At 42.6% G+C, this 21,284-nt stretch overlaps 1 protein-coding gene across 1 annotated transcript in view; it reads right to left on the bottom strand.

Annotated features, from left to right (window-relative positions):
• Positions 1-20,019, bottom strand: part of nckap5l (NCK-associated protein 5-like) — a 46,057-nt gene extending 26,038 nt beyond the window's left edge. The window contains exon 1 of the mRNA XM_036533263.1: positions 19,903-20,019. The gene's annotated coding sequence lies outside the window, so the exon portion shown is untranslated. The remainder of the gene's footprint in view (positions 1-19,902) is intronic.
• Between the last annotated feature and the right edge of the window lie 1,265 nt (positions 20,020-21,284).

The raw sequence follows: 21,284 nt of genomic DNA, 5'->3' as shown, positions 1-21,284 counted from the left end.
GGCAGGCAAGACAACCCCCAACGTCACCTGCTGCCCTCCCAACCCCCACATCCACCTGGGTTTCCCTCGAGGTGTCTGGAAAAGTGCTTTTGGGGAAGAGTCATTAGAAAGGTCAGCAGACCAGACCAGAAAGAACCACATGCACAGTGAAAGATCTGGATGTTTCTATTGCTGCCGCTCTTATTTCTACACTGTAAGAGCGACAGAGGGAAATCATTTGTCTGCTGATAACCATTCCCACCCCCAGCCCCCCCCCCCCCACCACCTTACCCACCCCCCATCTCCCCTGCCCCCACCAGCGCGTAATTACAGCTCAGGAATGCAGGAGCTCGAGGGAGCCTGTAGGTAGAAAAGCCTTCCATTCCCTGCACTTCGACGGTTCGCCCCCCACCCCCTCCACCCCCACCACCACCCCCATCTTCAGCGAGAGGCCGGACATTGACACAACAGCGAGCAGGATGCGGCCGCCGACCTCCAGGTCACCTTGAAGTGCGAGGACGGTCTGACCAGAGCAAACAGCTCCGCTCAAGAGGACAGATGTTCAGCGCCTGCCATGTGGCTCGTAAAAGAGACAAAAGCGCAAACGTTTTCCTTTTTTTCGTTCCTGGCTTCACGTGAGTCGCCGGGCTAAGAAGCTTTTGTCTTCCCCTCCCAACAGCAGAAAGGTTATCTGTTTTCACCACGTGGGTAAACTGTTGGGTTACTGCAAAGTAAAAGGGCCATGGAAAGGAGCCACACAATGGGGCAGGATGTTACCGTTGGGTTGGGTCAAATGGGAGAGTGCTTGCTGGACACTCTTTGAAATGTAAAACATGTGTGACATACAAGAAAGAAACCCATGGGTGAGGGATGTCAATACAAGCACCAGCAAAGCACTTCATCCTTATCTAAGAGTAATTTGGGCAAGCATTTTTTTTAGCTTCTTAAACAACATATAAAACATTACTCACAGTTACGGGCAGAGTGCAACGTAATTAGTCCGAATAATAACATCTTCATCATTCAGGGGAAACAGAATAAATTCCATTATTTTTCCAAATCTTCCATTAAACAAAATATGTATTGACGTAAATGTAAATATTTATTTTGGTGCTTGCCAAGCATGGCACACAAGCACCACACCTGGTCTCGATACAACAAAAACCCACAAGGCTGCAGCTGGTATCACCCCCCCCCCCCCCCCCCCCCCCCCCCTGCATTTTTAGGGCAGTCCGGCTATCACAGGCTGACTATTTCAGTTCTTATCTGGAGCTGATAGATGCTGATTTGCAAGGCATTTCCCTTCTATTGCTTGAACACAACACTTTAAAAGAAGATACGTGCCAGCATTTGGAGTAAGTATATGACTTTCTGTGTCCTGAGGGCCAGGAGGCGCGGTGGCTACACCGTGGAGGCGGCTGTCTGACCGGGGCCGTGTAGCTCCGCCGGAGAGCTGGATGAGACCCCCCGGTTCCTTGCTTCATCAGGTGGCGACAGCGGGGAGAGGGGGGACATTAGCCCCACGGACTTACAGCGCAATGACTCAACACACTGGCACAGCACACTGGCTAGGAGAGAAAAGCTGGTGAATAAATAAACATAAGAAAAAAGAAAAATCATCTCCACAAGAACAGCTCAGTCCTCGGAGCAGCGTGTGGAGACAGGCTGCTGTTTCAGATCAAAGGGAGTCTACTGCTACGTGTGTGTGTGTGTGTGTGTGTGTGTGTGTTTGGGAAAATATCATTGGAGGGGTGGGAGGTGGGGTGTGAGGTGTGGGGTGGGGGCTGTTCTGCGGCTCCAGGCGATCACAGCTCCGACAAACACAATCTCTCTCCCTCAGAACGCCAACTACCATCTCAAGGCTGTGAAAACAACTGCCAGGGTTGTCAGATTGAGTTTCTGATAAACTAAACTAAAACAATCACAGCAATAGCAGAGGATGACTTCCCAGCTCTCAGAGCTGCCAAGTTTAATACGACAGAGCTTTACACAAACCATCTCTGCACCATCCTTACTCCATCTATACATCATTTTTACCCTACCTCTGCACCAACCTTAATTCATCTCTGCATCATCTCTGCAACAACTTTTCTACAACCACACACACTATCTGCTTGGTGTTATTCAATCCCTCTATCACTGCACTTCTGCAAAAAAAGACATTGTAAAGACATTAAGAATCAACTCACAAAAAATGTGTATATTTTGGCATTATAAACTTGTCTTGAGGTCAACATTCATGAGGTCTGAATCTCCTTAAAACCAGTGACAAAGTGACAGATTAGTTTTGTGAGATTATCAGCAAATGAAAAGTACTCACAACAAAGTGCAATCTGCAGATTTATAAACTGGAGACCCCTCAAGTTTTCAGTCATTTTCAGATGCCGATTTGCAGGGCTGGGTAACTTGAAAGTTGGACACATATTTTCTAAAGTTGGCCCAATTTGCCTGATTTGCTGTCTGATCACATCTGACCAGATTTGAGAGTGGATTCAGACCATGAATCAAAGGGGGACTGCAAACCATGAACAGCTTGTATTAGGGCTGGGCGGTATATCAACTTTTTAAGGTATATCGATATATTTTCAAATGAGATATAGGATGAGACAATACTGTTTATATCGATATAGTTTAATGTTGCGTTACATAACCTGTTTCTTCCATAAAGCCATGCCAGTGTTCGCATCTCTCCTCTCTCACACTCCCCGCGCAACCCCGCCCCCACTCTCCCTCTATGTCTGCACGCAAACCCGCTGTTCTGTCCTACCGTAGCATAAATTGATAGTCATATCTATTGATCTTTGCTACCCTACCGGAAAATACTACCGCAAGTACGTTGTGCTACCTTAGAAGCCAAAAAAGGTTGGTAATTCTTTTTTTACCTTATCAGAAAATGGTTCAAAGATAATTACATTATTGTTGTCATTAATTCATCCAACAGCAACTTTGAAAATGCTGTCAAGTAAATTTTAATAATAGGCATAGCTTACTTACAATTTAACCATCACATAAACTGTATGTATTTCTACAGTCTAGTTTACATGCTGACATGTAAATTTGTAGTCTAGTTTGTCCATCAACACACTCTAATCAATACCAACGTACAACTTTAAGTAGGATATTTTGATATTCTAATCGTATCAGAAAAGACTACCAGGATATAACTATAGAATGTTCTGAATTACCTTATCAAAAAGTGCTATGAACATAAACCTACAGGTAGCGTATTTTGATAGTCTGAAATAGCTTATCAGAAAGTGCTACCAACATAAACCTACAGGTAATGTATTTCGATAGTCTGAAATAGCTTATCATAAAGTGCTACCAACAGAAACCTATTTTTTTTTAATATAGGTTATTTATTTTATATATTTTTTCATTTACATGTTCATATATTGTGCAGCTGTATATTTTCAAACAGGGTAGGCCTGTTGTTATTTTTGTTCTGTATACATTTATATTGTTATTTGCACAGCTGTGTGTTTTGTTAAGCAGGACAGGAAAACCTATAATTGTACTCTATTTTAATCAGTCTGTTATTGTTGTTGAAAACAACTGAAGGAGGCTATTTATTTTATATAATTTTTCATTTACATGTTTTGCAGCTGTACATTTTCAAACAGGGAAGGAAACCCTGTCCTGCATTTTATTTTGATCAGTCTGTTATAATAAAAGTGCTTGTTGTGACATCTCACATGTGGCTTTGACTTACAACTGAACATTTAGCCCACTTTGTATCGCCATTCAGCCTAAAAATACCAAGACACAATTTTTGGTCCATATCGCCCAGCCCTAGCTTGTATTACATTCAATATAATTAAAATACATTAACATTCCCTACAACTCTTTTTCTGCACAAGTATGGTAGTCAACAGTTATGGTAGTTATCATTGAGGATTTGCACACACTGACTACAGGCTATATTAGGTTGCATTAACATTAGATTGCACCTCTATTGGTTCAAGCAAAGCATCAATCGGTAAGTGTTGCACATCCCCCATCAAAGGCACTCTCACTAAGAGTGTATATTTTGCCTAATCTGGAATTCAAATATTGTACAGCTCCCAAGGTCCCAGATCAAACATACATATAATCAAATCCTGCTGTTGTTTTTCCCCAAAGTACTGAATGAAACTCCAATCCACTGTGAGTTAACACAGAGTCACTCTTAAGGGATCTGCATTTGCTCACAATTTCAGAGGAAAACGAACAATGGAAGTGAATGACTTTGGGCTCTCTTTCATGAGTGCTGATCAGAGAATATGCAGCTCTGGGTCTTTCTTCACCTTCTGCCTTCACTAACAAGCATTCAGATACTAACCCTGGATTTGTGTTCTCTCAGACCTTTGGTGACCTCACTGGGGAGCGTTCAATTTACCGAGTATCTGCTCGCTTCCACAGCAAACATCTAATAACAAGACTCAAGGTTCTGCACAACACCTATCAGCAGCCTCCGCGGGGACGGACCGGGGCGGCAGAGCCGACGTAAATCCCAACGACGTCTGCGAAGGCTTAGGGGTACGTATCCTGCACCCCCTCCCCTCTTTAGAGGCCCAACCCCAAATGAAAGCAGCTAAACATCGTGCCCCAGGGGCTGCTATTAAGGGCACAAGACCGTATTTCAGATGAGAGGGCTACTCTGACAGTTTAAACTTCCCCTCTCATTGTACTGAGGTGCGGTTGCCTTCCCGACAGTGAGCATTATCACAAACACGAGAGAAAAAGCCTGCGCCCGCTTACAAGGCTGATACCTTTGATCAAGGTGGCTTACAGAGCCCAACATATTCTAATACATGCAGAGAGCCAGACACTAGCCACGCTTCAAAAACAAGGCCTGGGAATCCCTGATAAAATAACGTGTGAGCAGCACTGCAACAGCACAAGTATGGTACATATGGCAGAACATGACAAAGGCTTGAATTTCACTCAGATGCACTCAAATGTTTTCAATTTTAGGGTACTTAACGGATGGTTTCGAGTGTTTCGCAGAGCTGAATGTCCGCTAACGTGCCCAACAAACCACAGTAGGACCGTGGCTTGGATGGCACTTGTGTAAACAAGACAGAAGTGTTTATACTCATGGCATCCAAATACTTCTCCAGAGACACTGTAGGAATTTCTTATCTTATCTCACTTCACAATCTTTGAAAAAAAAACCCACCCCCCTTCTCAAGTATGTTGTTGCTTGCTATTGTAGCTGTCAACTGAACATAACCTCACCTAAGGTTCTTATTCCAACTTATTCAACTTCCAAACAGTGCATACCTTCAAAACCAAAGGGCTATTTTCACAGGATTTAAAAACAATACAACTGCATTCCAATACAGTCAATGGTTTTTTCCAGATTCCAGGTGTATTCCAGATTATTTCCCTTCCGTGTGACCATCCGCTGTGTTATTTTGACCTTGTCACACAATAGGACAACCTTGCCTATCATAAGTACCCTGTCCCTGTGCTCCAGAGTGGCTCAGTTGGCAAGGTGTTTGCGATGAGCAGAAGCTGAGGTCTGTGACTCAGGTTCGATCCCGGCCACATCAAAGGCGGACAATGCCTGGGAGCCCGTAGGGAAGGAAGAAATTGGGTTGGTTCTGCCAGGGATAGAGGTGAATATTTCAGCCGGGGTTTCATCGTCTCACAGATCTCAGGCATGCTGAAATTCATCAGGCCTCTACAAGTTTCTCAGATGACGTCAGAGGAGTAGTATCTATCCTCCAATAACAGCCCATGCTGCTATAGTGCACTGTGTGATTTGTGGTTGTGAAAGTAGTCTGTGTGCAAATGCATCAGAGGACTGCATACATCTCCCTTTGAGTGCTCCTGTATGACCGCAGATTGGAGGTTGCTGATTGCTGATTTCAAACAGGGTTTTCTTAACAGGGAAAAGGTGTAACAGTAAATAAATACAAATGAACTGTCATGTGCAAATTCTGGTTTGGAAGATGAGTTGTTCTGTTGACAGGAGAAGCGGGCTTTAAAGTATTTTAGGATATGCAGAACTGCAACCAAATCTGTACATTAACCAAATCTACTATTCCATGGGGGACCACAAGAAAAAGTTAAATGAAAATGATGTTCTACTGCTCCATATTTAACAGTTTTTTCACATAAATAAGCTAAGACTATTAAAGATTTCTGAAGTTGAATCTGAACTGCAGTGCATTTTTAATAATATTTTTTAAATAAATAATTATTAAGATGCTATAGGGCTGCCCAAAAGCGAATAGCCTCCCTTTCAAGTTTGGAACCCAACCATCATATGAATCTCTGAGCCTTTTCCATTGTAACAATGGCATTGCTTTCTGTGACTGCACACGTAGCAAACTTCTAAAGCTACACTGAATGAAAATAAGCAGAACTTGTCAAATGCATGTTAAATCAGACATCGAATCAAAGGAACATCAATGAGTGTGGCGACTAAAGCTGACTTCTCTATGATAAAACAGCATGTCATTATGCACAGATTTAACCTCCACACTGTGCATTTCTAATGCTTTAAGAACAGAGAGTTATCATAAATCAGCAGCACAATCTGGCCTGGGCATTATCTGTGAATAAAAAATGGGAGGAATTCATTGCCTTGAGAAAAGCTGCACGGGGGAAAAAAAAGCGAGACAGCCTTGAAAGTCTGTCTGGATAAGAGCACCCACCAAAAAAACACGAGCATGGAGAATACTTTTCAATGAGTGGAATGACTTCAATAATTCAGCAGGCAGAATCTCAAATGCAAGGGAGTGATTAACAGATGAATCAGAAGTGCACAAGATTAGGCCTCTAATTAACCCAGCCACCCTCAGGTGGGGCAGATATTATGTGACCGCCCCCCTCTTTGCCTGTCTATCATAGAAGAATTACAGAAAAAAAATTCTGAAAATGGGCAAAGGACAACCTATGGGACAAAGCAAGAATGATCAGATGGCCGCTATGTATTGTAGCGTACTGTTCTGAAGGGCACTTAGGGGTACACTTTGTTCATGCGTAATATATAAAGCACAAGAACAGGCCCTTCATGTAATGCTTGACACAATAGTACTGCACCAAAAAAGTCATTCAACTGCACATTTTCAAGCCATTCTTCAACTTCACAAGTTCAATTTTCATAACAGAAGGATGTGGTTTTTGTAAAGGTTTTCTTTCACCAAAGCAAAAATGCTATTTCAAAAGGATGATTCTCTATTTTTCCATTAATTGTGGTTAAGGATCATGACTTGTAAACAGAGTGTTAAAGGGTCAAATCCCAGGGTGGGCACTCCGAGGTGCTCACCCTGAATGGACTCAGTTACCACCCAGTGATGTAAGTATGTGACATATGATGTGAGCAGAAATTTATGTAACAAAATGTCTCAGCTAATCAAGAGGCAAATAACAGAAAGTGTAGGACACGGGTTAAAGTGGGCTGGAACAATCCGGAATGGTGTTCCGGCACCTTCAATTAGTAAATAAATCTGATTGGCAGTTTCACACATAATAATGTCAAGCGAGTTCATTTTTCATGTGCTGTAGCTTGGCGTACCTTCCAGCTGATGCCATCGAGATCAACTCAACAAATCAGAAAGTAATGTCACCCAGGGTCCCGCCCCCACACTCAACACACAACCTTTTTCTGTTCTCATCCCTTCCCTTCAGTGGGTTCGTGTGTGCAGATATTGATAAACTTGCGGTCATGGTACTTACCGTCAGCATCTAGCTAGCTACAGAAGGGGAGCAAGTGTAAACGGAGTTGCTTTTTACTGAAGTGGAAGGTCATTTCAAATACAACGTTTCAAACAGAGCTCAACAAATATCACCAAACACAAGCTGTTTTATGTGCAACTTGGCTATCCGTTAGGGCTGCTCGATTATGGCAAAGATCATAATCATTATTATTTTGGTCAGTATTGAGATCACGATTACTCATTGACTTTGGAAACATCATACATCTATCATACAACTTCATACAACATCATACAACTTTTTTTTTTTTTAAAAAACTTGTCTTTTTAACCCTTCCACACGTACGGTCACACCGGTGTGATCAGCCATTTAGCGTGTATGCTAAAACGGGTGCAATTAGAACACTAGATTGGAAAAATTATAGCTAATTTTAGCTTTGAGGAAACACCGATTTAATGTTAAAAAATATAGCAAATGCAAACTGAAAGCTATGAGAAGCTTAATAACATGAATGAAAACATAGCGAACCATGTGTAACACGCACACTACATAGCATAAAAATTTAAAAAGTTACGTACGAAAGGGTTAACAGTGGATTTTCCTGAACTTTATAATTCAACTGAAAAAACAAATAAAAATAAATGTAAAAAAATGATAAATAAATAAAATAAATAATTTCTATATAAATTCAATAAAAAATGCAGCACAATGATAATTTTATTTCGATTATCTTGTTTTCATAATCGTTGGAATCCAAAATCGAAGTAATTGAAACTAAAATTTGATGAATCGTACAGCCCTACTATCTGTCTTCCTAACCCGGTACGGTAGCTGACACTTCGGCTAGCTTAGCTAGAGTGACGTTAGGTCCTTCTCAGAAGCGGAGCTAGGGAGTGAGGGGTGCGACCGCCCCAGGCCCACCACCACCATGGGGCTCACCTGAGCCCACCTGTTCATGCAGATTTTAAAGTATATATTTTATGGGTGCTTAAAAGAAGGTCAGCTGATCACATAGCCTGGCCACAAAGAAAACAAGTCCACCAGAGCTCATTTTTCCCCACTGCACCGCTACACCAGATCTTAGGGTTCACCCACCTGCCAAATCCCACTTTAACCCCTGGTAGGAGAATCAGGTAGCAAGATGACCAGCTGACTGGCAGAGCAAGCAGTGGCACATGTGACCCACCTGGGAGCTCTCTGACTCAGCTAAGCGGGCTCTCCAGGGCAGAGTTACTTCATCGGCTGGGAAAGCGGGGCGCGGTTCCTATCTTGGGGGGGTCGGTCCCATGTTCCCCCCTCCCCTCTCCTTATGCCACACATAATGAGCTGGTGGAGACTTCCAGATCACACGGACACTGGTGGGCATGGGACCGTGGGAATGCTTGCTATGGAGATTAGTGTTCTGTTGACAATGAGGAGGGGAGGGGAGAAAAAAAATGGAACGGTTCTGAAATTGTTGGTTTGGGTGGAGAGCGTGAGGGCACGGTTCATAACACAGCTCACCGCCCGGCTTTCAGCACCACTAACAAAGCTCTGAGTCCCGCTCTGTCAATAAGCCCTGCGCGTGTGTGGCCCCACAAACTTACTACCATGACCCCTTCCAACGATTAGCTTTGATTAAACTCTAAAATTCTGCGATATCCCCAACACCGCCAAGAGGAAGGGCTGCACAAAGGGCTGATATCTGCCCACACAGGACAGCTAGCTAGACAAACACAGAGGAGATACACTGTAAACAAAAGTCGCTCAGGCCTGTGAAGCGAAGAAATAAACAAGGCTACCGAAAACAGAGGAATATTCCTGTGAAAACTGTTCAGAAGATCTCACACCTCTTTAACAATTTCTTGGAGCCAAGGTGTCTATGACAACCACAAGGGGGAAAAAACTGTCTGTTGGAAAACAATAACACCCATGACCTCTGACTTCTGCTAACCTCATCATACTGATCACCAGCTAGCTTAAAGGGCTCCCAAAACTAGCAATTAGTAAACCACACAAATTAGCTGCGAAACCTACTATTGGAGCTCTTCTTGAAATAACAGCAGCTGGATAGGTTTTTTTTGTTCACTGGACAATTTAATATTCATCAATTATAGGTGTGAAAATAGAGATCAAAACAAGGATTTTACAACCCCTCCATGTATATTTTTTTACATTTGTCCCCCCAGACACAGTGTTATGCTGTATTAAGTTATTACATTATGTAACATTATATAACTGGAAACACAAGTGGCGCACTGGCAAATTTTTTTGGTCAAAAACAAAGCAAATCAAATTTTTGAGATGTCTCAGTCTGAAGTCAGTCTTGTATGAGGGTGAAATATGTATGGTTAGAAAATCAAGCCCTTTTAACATTTCAGTGTCCTTTTGACATTTTGATGTGGAGGGGCACACATGCACACAGGAAAACAAATGGTGAAACAATGAAACAGGGCTTGGCTGCCTTGGAGGGGATGTATGTAAAGGACAGCTCTGGGCAGACTGGAGCCATGCTAAAGGAGGGGAGCACCCAACTTGACTGCAGCATGAAAGAGGGAGACAGAGCCTACCACAGCACGGAGACAAAGCTGACTACAGAGTGGAAACACAGCCCATTGCAGCATAGAGACAGAGCTAACTGTAGTACAGAAACACAGCACAGAGACAGAGATTTCTATAGTACAGAGAGAGACAGCCCACTGCAGCACAGAGACAGAGCTAACTATAGCACAGAGACAGCCCACTGCAGCACAGACAGAGCTAACTATAGTACAGACACAGCCCACTGCAGCACAGAGACAGAGATAACTATAGAACAGACACAGCCCACTGCAGCACAGAGACAGAGCTAACTATAGTAGAGACACAGCCCACTGCAGCACAGAGACAGAGCTAACTATAGAACAGAAACAGCCCACTGCAGCACAGAGACAGAGCTAACTATAGTACAGAGACACAGCCCACTGCAGCACAGAGACAGAGCTAACTATAGTATAGACACAGCCCACTGCAGCACAGAGACACACCCTGCTGTAAGGGAACAAGCCTGATTGCAAAGCAGAGGCACAGAACTGACCGCAGAGTGAGAGGCAGCGGAGAAACCAGAGACCCTGCCGACCGTGTGTGCTTAGCAGCTCTGTGCTGAGACCGTTCAACTGGACCGCGAGACCGTGCCGATTTGTGCTGATTCGTGCCGAGCTGCTGCCACTCGCTTCGCACCCCCTTGGCTCTCCCCTGTCCGCCCCGATCCACTCAAAGCAAACAGAAAACCACAAAGACTTAAACCGAAAGCAGAGCTGTCATGGTGTTTATAGATGGATTTAAAAAAAACACCACAGAGATAGACTTTACTAGAGAATGGCTTCTGGAGGGCAACATGTCACAGCTCTACAAGTGTAATTGCTTAGGTGTAGCAGAACAGAAGAGCAGAATTGATGCATGTCTTTTTAAAAAACTGTACAGTTTGACATTTACCATCTGCGCAGCCAGCACAATACCTGCATATTATAAGCAGTCTATTTTTTCACCTGAGTATTTAAACATCACATTTAATATCTTCCAGTCTAACAGATTTTCCTTGACATTTGTTGGATCCACACCAAGAAAATCCAGGTTAACCCACCACACAAAGGTAGTAATGAAACATAAGAGACTATAATTCCCCCCCACAAAGAGTTGTTCCAGGTTAACATTCCCACAACCCTGTGCTTACAGAGTGCTTTATGCACAGAGGCCTGTGCACACACTGTGGACCAGCGGGTCTGACATCTGTAAGCAATAATCTCCACTCATTTGTAGGTGCTTATGGACCGGATTAGTGGTCCTGTTGTTTTAAAAGCACAGTGACCCCTTTCGCGAAGCAACTCCCATATTAAGAGCAGACTGAGTGTACCCAGAGATTGGTAAACTTCTTAAGGGAGTAGTTTGGCTGGGACTACCAGTGCACAGAGCTCCACTGACCCACCCATTTCATTAAATTAAATAAAAAAAAAACAGGCAGCACATCTGCACAAGCACCCTCAAGCCATTTAAGTGTAACAAATCTATAACCACACGATACCTAATTTTTTTGCAGAACTTTATAGAAGCTCATGTTTGGTACAGTAGATCCTCGAAAAGAACCTACTTTTTGGTCAAATCAACAGCACTACTGGATTAATTTAATTCCCATTAAAGTCCAATTAACACTGTGGATGCCTATTTGGGGGCAAAAGGCGAGGGGAAACAACTAACACTGACCTAGATTGCTTGAGCCCATTGGAGCCACACTCTAAAGTGAGATCTCCCTGTGACTGTACAGTACTGTAGGTTTCCTACACAGAGTGAACAGCACAGTACACTAGTATGGAACCATACATTTTGGAAAAGATTTCTAAGGCCTCAGGTTATTCATCAAAGATGAATTTTTCTTCAGGAAACATTCAACATCCCTAATTAGTACTACTACCCAGAGCATGGACTCACACAACCTCTTGGTAGTCTAGGAGTCCTCAAATCATTTTTTTCCCACAAATTACCTGTAAAGAAAAGCTTTTACTTTAAGAAATATGCTACACAATTTTCTCACTTTCAACTAAATTGAAATTCATTTCTCTATTTCTTGTAACCTCAATGTCCCCTCAAAAGTACTCATAAATTAGTGCTAATAATTAAAATGAACTATTAATTAACAATGCCTCATACAAAAAAGCTCCTTGTTAGAGTTAAAAAAACAATTTTTTGTAGCACTGACTGTTTGCATGCATGTCTTCTTTTATCATGCAGTTCACATTGCAGGAACCAATAAGAAATCAGTAATTGCTTGATGTTTCTTGTTCAGTGTTGTCATATAAATCACAGGTGCCATCAGACAGATAGAAAATCATGCAGAGCCTTTCATTGCAAATATTTGCCCATCCCTGGTGTGTTCTGGGATATGAGATTTCCTACAATGAACGTATGGTCCACACTGGCTAGACTTGATCAATTTTTTGTTTTTCATTAGGGTCATTATCAGGGCACCAGTATAGGAGGTAAAACTACTCTGACACCCCCAGGAGAACACCGATGTCATAGCACAAGAGACCAAACTTGAGGAAAAGACAACATCGACATATAAACAAATAAAATCTCTTCCTTTGTTATGATTAAGCTGAGAGAGAAAACAAAAGAGGGAGAGAACAAAGCCAGGGCAAAGCAACACAGCCAAGGTGATTTTCTTTCTTCCAAACATCAGTGCTGTGTTTGAACACAGTGATTTCGTCTCAGACAGATCCATCCCCCCCCCCCACTGCGATCCTGTCGTCTCTTTTGCTCTGGGGAGCAATGGCGGAATATTTCTACATGCTAATGTAATCCAAAAAGCTGCTCCGCCAATGAGTCGCCATGGTAACCGCATCCCAGAGAAAAGGGGGGGGGGAAGAGATGAAGGGACGCAGGAGGGGAAAAAGGGAGAAGAGGAGGTTTGACTGACTGATGCTGGTTTTACTGTGTGTGTGTTATGCATGTGAGCATTTGTATGCGCATGCGGGTGCATGTGCCAGTGTTTCTTACAAAGGTGAGCTAGGATGGCTGGCAAAAACTGTCGTTTCTCTGCGCTTTGAAGAGACTGTCTCCTTTTCCAGCAGTAATGTCTGCCACGGTGCTATGGAGGTAGAGCCAAGCCACTGCGGGTTCCTCGCAGCTCTCAGCATCAACCCGGCTCGCTGCTGCCCTCAAAGACACGGTTGTGAATGGTGGTGTAACAGGAAGCATGGGGGAAACAGTTACAGCATGCATCATGCATTTCTGCATGCATTGGAACAGCCGGGTGCAGCGGTGGTTGGTTATAAAACGCTGCTTGTGAACCAAGGTTTGCAGGTTTGAATCCTGGGAAGGTCCCTGCTGAGCCAGGCGCTTTAGTAAATATCCGGATGTGTTAAAAGATCATGTATAACATGCTGGCAATGTATGGACACCTCCTAAGCAAATCAAGGCTGCTAGGTTGATAACTAGGCAGAGCCCACCTCTTCTCCAAATATGCAAGCTTACCATTTAATTAAAAGCTGTAAAGAATATAAACGATAGAAAAGCCCTGTGTAAACCACTCTAATCACTGAAAAGCCATCCATCACTCAGACACCAGTAACCATGGTGCCTTCTGTCTGTGTCTATTGTGTTATGAGCAGAAAGAATCCTGTTGAGACAGATACTTAACAGTATGTAGTAAATAAGATCTGAGTCAGAAATCAAGCTGCTTTTCTGTATTACACAGCTGGCTACTGATCTGTGCGTGTCTACACGGAAACTGAAAGCACACTAAAGAGACATGACATCATCTGAAGAAGAACCATCGCAGGAAGCATCGAAGCAGCCTGCCAGTTAGTATACAGCTAGTAAATGCAGGTATAGAAAAAAAATGTTGTTTGGTAGCCAGTATATATGGTGGCTTCAATTACTGTCTGGTCAGGAAATGAGGAGCAGACTATACAACAGTGATAGGTGAGTGATGAGTAACCAAGTATCCCTGCCAAGGGGTAATACAGCCAGACCAGGACAAGTTAAGACAATAAGAGCAGCAAGAAAACAAGAACCGAATAGATACTGTTCCAAGTCTGTGAAAACACTGCTGGGTTTTTCCCCCTCTTGTGGGGTAAAATGTTGTCACTGCCTTTACTTTGGGAGGGAGCCTTTTTGTGAATGAATGAGTGAGTGGCGTGATGCTTTACAGGGCTTATTCCTTTAAATGATTAAAAAATCTCAAGTTTCATTGATGAGCAGAATGATAATAATGCTTTTGTGAAAGGACTTCAGGTATCTCCGGCATAGGTTTTCTTCACATTGACAGTGATTTGACATACTGCAAGGTAGAGAAAATTGCAAGAAAAATTATTTCACAAGAAAAGTATTGTTAATATGGAAAGTAATGGAGTGACATAGGTAAAATTCAAGCAAAAAACATCCAATCTGACCATGGCTGCAATTTCCCTTGCCTTGCCTAGTACACACAACCATAGGTTACATTTGAAAATACAAAATCTAAAAATAGCATCAACTTCTCTTTCAAGCACAACCTTACATAACAGCACTGCAGAGCTGCTGGGTAAAAACTGAGCTGAAACATACATAAAATATACATGCAGCACCACATATCTGCCGGTCAGGTGCCAGTCAGACATTACAGATGTTATTTTGAAGAGTGACACTAGGCGAATGAAAAACGGGTGGAGCCATCATTTCGTCTGTGAGTAACTGATTGAATTACTCATACTCTTTTGCTGTGGAAACCTTGAAGCAATCAAAAGATCAAAATAGTTCTGACTGGTTCAAATAAATCAGTGGTTTTCGGCATGTGGTAGGGACTCATAAAGCCTCACTCTCCTATTTCTATCCGTTGGTCTCCTCCATTAGAGGAGCACAGAATGGAATGCCATCCCTCTCACCCCCTTGCTGGACAACAGTGAGCTAGCCCTGCTAAAGGCCACTGAAACAATCTGTGAATTGGGCCAGCGGCCTTTGTCAGCCCACATCACCTTCAATGCCACCGCTCCACTGCCACACACGCATCCACGCAAGATGACTCTGGACCCAGTGAAACTTTTTATAAACAGGTCACACCACCACCTCCTCCCTATGAATGGCCACAGATTGCACACAATAGTATGCAGAGAATAGTGCAGCATTTCAGAACAGCTGCAGATTTGCAATGGTAGGCGTTTTCTCGCCCTACCCCATCACTTACTACACTAAACACATGATCTATGTCCTGTGTACCCTCACCCCGACCCACTATCCCAACAACACATCCTGAACATAGTTTACATCCATGTGGCAAGTCAAACAGCGTTACAGGAGACAAAACAAGGCCAGAAAAAACAAACAAATTAAACACCAAGTTTCCACTATTTTGGTTCAAGACATTCTCTGATACATAAAGCACCTTAAACTGGAGCCATCGCACTTTTTCGCTTGACAGTACATCTTTGCTTTGTATGTACCTCACCCAGTGTGACTCACAGTGCTCAACTTTTTTTACACATTACCCAGTTATACACTGGATATTCACTGAAGGTGCCATGTTCGAGGGTACTATAGTGCTATGACGTGACACTGACACGTCGCAGTCAAGTCCATATAACAGTGTGCCATCACACGCCCTCCAGTCATGTTACAATTCTCACGTTCTTCGGTTTCACTTGCACCAAAGATATTTCATTATACCTTGACAGTGTCTATGTCATCCACTCCACTCTGCAATACCCCATCGAGCATTTTCCCATTCCAAGCCTACAGGACCTCATTACATTTTGTCTTTTTCTTTAATGTTTGGCAAACAGCATTGTCAGGGAGACTCACACTTTACTTTAGTATCCTACTGTGTATTTACTGAGCTAATTCAAGTTAATGTTCAGGCCCTTGATCTAGAGTACACTAGAGTACGCCTGTAACCTGTGAGTCAAACCTGCACCCTTCAGCTTACAAGCCCAGTTCCTTATCCATTACATCACATGGCCATTACATGGATACTGCTGAAGCAGCTGGAGGTAGCAAAGGAAAAATGCAAAAAAGAAAGACAAAGACAGAAAGAGAGAGAGTCAGGGGGTTGTGGGGGGAGATAGGGTCTGTCATACAACCTGATGTAGATTCACCTGAGGCTGACTAACAGTGGGCTATTTTTAATTGCTCATTTCAATGCATAATGGGTCAAGAAATGACTGTGAACTCTGACTTGACAGTATGAAAGCACAAGCTTTGGCTGGGAGCTGTCATACCCACACTATCCCTCATTAATTTTGGCCCAGTGGGAGGTATGCAGCCATGCCCAATCCTCTCACTTGATCTCTGGTAGAAATATTTGGGGCTATGTGGAAAAAAGGCGATGGCATTTGCACATCTGATGTGAGATCGAAGACAACATAGCAGGAAAAAAAACCAGAACATGACTGTCTTTGGAGATTTGACATAAACAAAGTGGAGTATGAACCCAGCCAACTGTCAAAGGAAATTAGATTTTTACTAGCACAAGTCCCATTCCAAAGATCATGACAGGGCGCTGCATCTCTGGAGGAATCAAATCACAAATCGAACCACCAAGCCTGGGTTATACTTCTATGTCTGGATTACTCATTGAAATCTATATGGGGCTGAAGAAAAAAAACAGAAATGTGGGGGAAAAAAAGACAGACTGCATTAACTACAAAGGGGTGGGGGTGGGAGAGTTAATTGAACCAGTGTCTGAGGATTGCGTGGGAAGAGCAGTAGCGCCTCACACTGAGAGCCTGAGGCTACAGATCGTGTGTGTGTGTGTGTGTGTGTGTGTGTGTGTAGGGGGACATTTACATCCACACACTTTTACAATCCTGCATCTGCCGGCGGCATGTTATGAGTCTGACTTCTTTGATCACAGAAGAACTATCTGGGTGGAATGAAAAAAACAGGACTGAGCTGTTTACAGACACAGTGGACTGAAAAAAAGAGAAAGGATCAGGCTAGCTATCACTACAAGAGCTCAAGGCGAATGCTAACTTTCATCATTTAGATGAGCTATTTGTAACGATATTCATTTCAAAATCTGTGCCAACGCTTGACACAAGGGAAGAGGAGCAAAGAATATTCTGTCCTGTCCCTTTCTGACAATGCAAGAGAGTGCATTACAAGTACATGCAAACAAACAAAAAAGACGTTTTCCATCCTCTCTGGCCAGATCTCCCCCCTCACAGTGCATTAGAAGCAATAAGTGATTTTGTACTGCCAGACAGCCAGCTTGTGTCAGGTGTCTCCCATTAAAACCAGTTCATGCCCCAGCCATGCACTACTGAAAAAAAAAAAATAGAAAAACATGATCAAAGACAAGAGGACCAGTGAGGAGAAACTGTTTTAATCGTGGGAGTTGCTTTAACGATGGATTTACCCTCAGTTTCACTTAATTAGCTGTAAGATACCAATGCAGTCGAGGCATCTGGATCTGGTGGCTTTACAAAGCAGGTGCTTAAAAGCAGACAGGGAGTGGAAAGGCCGAGACTTTGTTTTAAGACATGACTCATTCACTAATGAATGAATACAATTGTTCATAACCTGGAAAAAAAAGAAAGAATAAAATCCTTGACAACAATACATATAAAAACTACTAGAGAAGGTTTATGTAGATCTGGGAGGTAAACCATCCTGCACAGAATTCTAATTTCCTTTGTCACCTGTATTTGAGGCCACCCACTTCATGGCAGTGTCCCATCCATTCTTTAGATTCATAAAAGGATGGTATAGGGCAAACATTCTGCCTTCTCAGTAGTAAATGGATTATAGTTACAACAGTTATTCACCTGGAAATGAGCCAAACTCACACATCTTGGCCATCATCCAAACACTGAATCTGAGAATAAATTTTTCTCCTTGACTAGAAGACATCTGGTTTAAAAAATTTTTTTGCAATTTTGCTTTGAGCATGTGTTTAATTGTGTACATCTGGGCACCACTGTTTGGTACAAAACACAGTACATCATTTAACTCCACCAAATATTAGGCCCCATGTGATCCAACTTTAAGCACTGGGTATTAGAAGGTTAAACATATCTGTGTTAATTTGAGACAGGCAATAGAGTGCAACTGAGGGGTGAGTGAGTGGTGGCGGTGGTTGGGGTATCACTACCACCAATGTTTAGCGCGAGTAACCACGAGTATCCACCTGGACAATGTAGCACTGCCATTTCCCACCAGGACACTTAACCTAAAACACATTTATGTGTGGAGAGGAAATGCTCAACTAAACAGGGGTGACTAGAGGGCCAGAAATTTCAACACTGGCTAACTCCCCTATTCTGCAATAATTGCCAGAAGGATTTTGGTTTAACATTTCGCCCTGCACTTCCTACAGCATAACATCACCATCAGCTCTCATTTGTAGCATTTTCCACTTCATGAAGGCCTCTTCTAGCCCACTGAAGCTACTTCAGCAACTTGTTTTCCCTAGCTGTCCAGATACAGAGCACTCCACTCACAAAAATCATATTTGTGCATTACAGTTTGATTCTTATAAGTAACTGATTCTTAAAAGCATAGATACAAATGAATGTTTATTTTTAAACGTTTTTCTCTCTTATTTGAGAAGTGTCTTTAGCGAAACATAGAAGAAAATTAGATCATATAAAATTTTGAAATGTTATTCCATGGTGAGAACAAAATAATAAATCCCTTGTAGAATACGTGTAACTCTACTAATGTGCAGCTTGTAGCGGTGCTCCTGCCGATAACAGGGAGAGCTCTGGTTAGATGCGAATCAGGTGGGAATACCCATTCTGCGTCCTATGGCTCTGCCAAGATAACTTAACTACCTATGATTCTCAAGCTTGCAATTCTGATTCAACTCCCAATTCCCACACTTCATCTCAATTCAGTTATCGTTATCCATGTAATTTCAATTTAATTTGGCATTCATCAAACCCTAGGCCAGTCTGCAAGTAACTACCTCTGCCATAGAATTTTTCATCTTTTTATATCATATGGTGAGTAACGCAGACCCCATCCCTTTGTTGAGTTGTAAATTAAACTAGTTAGCCCCGCATCATCGCACAAAAACGTAAATTAACAAATCTGTCTCCGCCTTCACCCCAGGCCACACCTTTAATGTTCTCAGATGGGAGCCGACGGCATTGTGAGATATGCGGTAAGCAAGCCTGCTACATGCAGTTCGCAGTAATGTGACCTTAATGCGCAATTGTTTGGACGAAATTCTCAGTTCAGAAGCAAAATCCGCTTCGACATTCCTATCCAAACGTAATATTATCAAAAGACCCCATCCTCCAGACGCTAGCTATTCTAGCGAGTTAAATGCATAGTCTATAGGTTAAAATCAACATACGTTTTGGACAGATTCAGCTAGTTGGTCAGATACATCTAGCTAACGTTAACTCACAGACCATTTAAATACATGCTATATTAATTCGTGCAGGTGCTGGCTTGGTAAACCCTAATGTAATAACACGACCGGCCAATTTAAATAGCTCCCTAGGAGGTTTGCTACGTTAACACGCTGGTTGTCTGAAAAGTGATTACCAGACCACAGCATCCTCCTGACACCAAAGTCCTCCAGTATAATTCGGCGCTCTCTGTTTTCATATACATGCCTAATTCTGTTACCTAGATAACATAGCCAAGTGAAAGTCCTGCAATCGAAGGGGTCAACCAGAATAGTTCAGTGCTCTAGCAACCTCGATTGTATATGCATGGCGAAGACTAGCAGTGCTTACAGCTAGCCTGTAAATTACCTGTGCTATACCAAGGCAGCTACCTCTCTAAATGCAAGTTCCCGCATGGAATGCAATAATAATGAAACACACTAACCTCATTTGTTGCAGCTTTACCGTAGAAAAGAAGCTGAACTAAAAGCGGTGCAACACCCCGACAAATGCTGCACAGAATGCGGAGCAAAACACTATAATTTATTTTGTTGAAAAAACGGCATTTCTTCTCCTCTGTCGGCTAGAAGACAGACTTCCAGCAGTACTCAACCCCGTCCCTCTTTCCTGTACAGTATTTGGAAACCGCTCGTCAGGAAAAGTGATGTCATTGCTTGAAATTGCATACACCGCCCCATTTTCAGCGGAACAGCCAATCCCCGTGTGGTCCACGTTGCATTTTTTTGGAAACACTGTTTTCTTGTATTCATCGAAGAGGAAGTATATTTGTCGTTGAATTGGCAGTGAGCTCCGCAAGGCGAGGTCTGTCGTGGTTGCCTATCTAACGGCCCGATCGATTCCTACAAATGTTTTAGTCGTCCTCTTATTCGAGTGCTGTTTTCATTTATGCTTTAATCAATTCATTTATTTATCATTGCGAATTCGACCAGTTTTATTCGGCCATGTGATTAAAAAAAACTTGCAAACCAAACTGATTCGAGTCTGTGCTTTTTCTGATTGATTCTTTTTTTTTTTTTTTTTACAAAACTTGTAAGTAGGCACGGGTATCAGTTCGGTCCCACAGCACACAAACGAGCTATTGGGGTTAAATGGTGAGATATACCACCTCTACTACAATTTTTGATACAAAAAAACTGCGGTAGGGCTGTCTTTTAAAAAACAGGGAGTGGCAGAAGGATAACCTTTCGCCATGTAACAGCACAAACCAGAATCTGAAAACGAATTAATTGTGGTATCATTTGCACGGTTAAGGAACTTGGCATACAGATCGAACTATATTATTGCAATGACCTCTCAGGTGGCACATTCCAATTGTCATAATCACCTTCAATAAAATCCAACGGACAAAGGTATAAAATCTACGACATGTAAAGTTACCCTGAATGAGGGCATTTACCAAGCAAATGGGCTGAAACCCATTTCTTTCTTTCCCTCTTTGTTTCTTAAAACAAGTTCGCCACATTTGCCTGTATGAAGAACCAGCAGAAAAATGCACAAATCAGTGGTTTTATTCAAATCCAGCTCTATTGCATCTCAGATCACAGCATTGCGGCTTAATGCCCAAATATGGTCAAACAGTCATCAGTATAGCAGGTATGGTAAACTTGTTTTGTCAGTGGATTACCATATGCAATTCATTAAAGGCCTCTAGGACGGTTATGTAAACAATGGCTATTAAAAACAAACCGGGGGAGAGTGTGTAACTGGATGTACCAAGCACATTCCTCAAGTCAATGACTCTTGCAAGGCGGGCTGTCAATTCCCATGCCCGTTAGAATGTGAAATATTGTTGTAGCCCCTAAGAGA

This window comes from Megalops cyprinoides, chromosome 7, assembly GCF_013368585.1.
Source record: "Megalops cyprinoides isolate fMegCyp1 chromosome 7, fMegCyp1.pri, whole genome shotgun sequence".
Lineage (NCBI taxonomy): Eukaryota > Metazoa > Chordata > Actinopteri > Elopiformes > Megalopidae > Megalops > Megalops cyprinoides.
The sequence above is the reverse complement of the archived record's forward strand: the minus strand, read 5'-3'. Positions and strand labels throughout refer to the sequence as shown.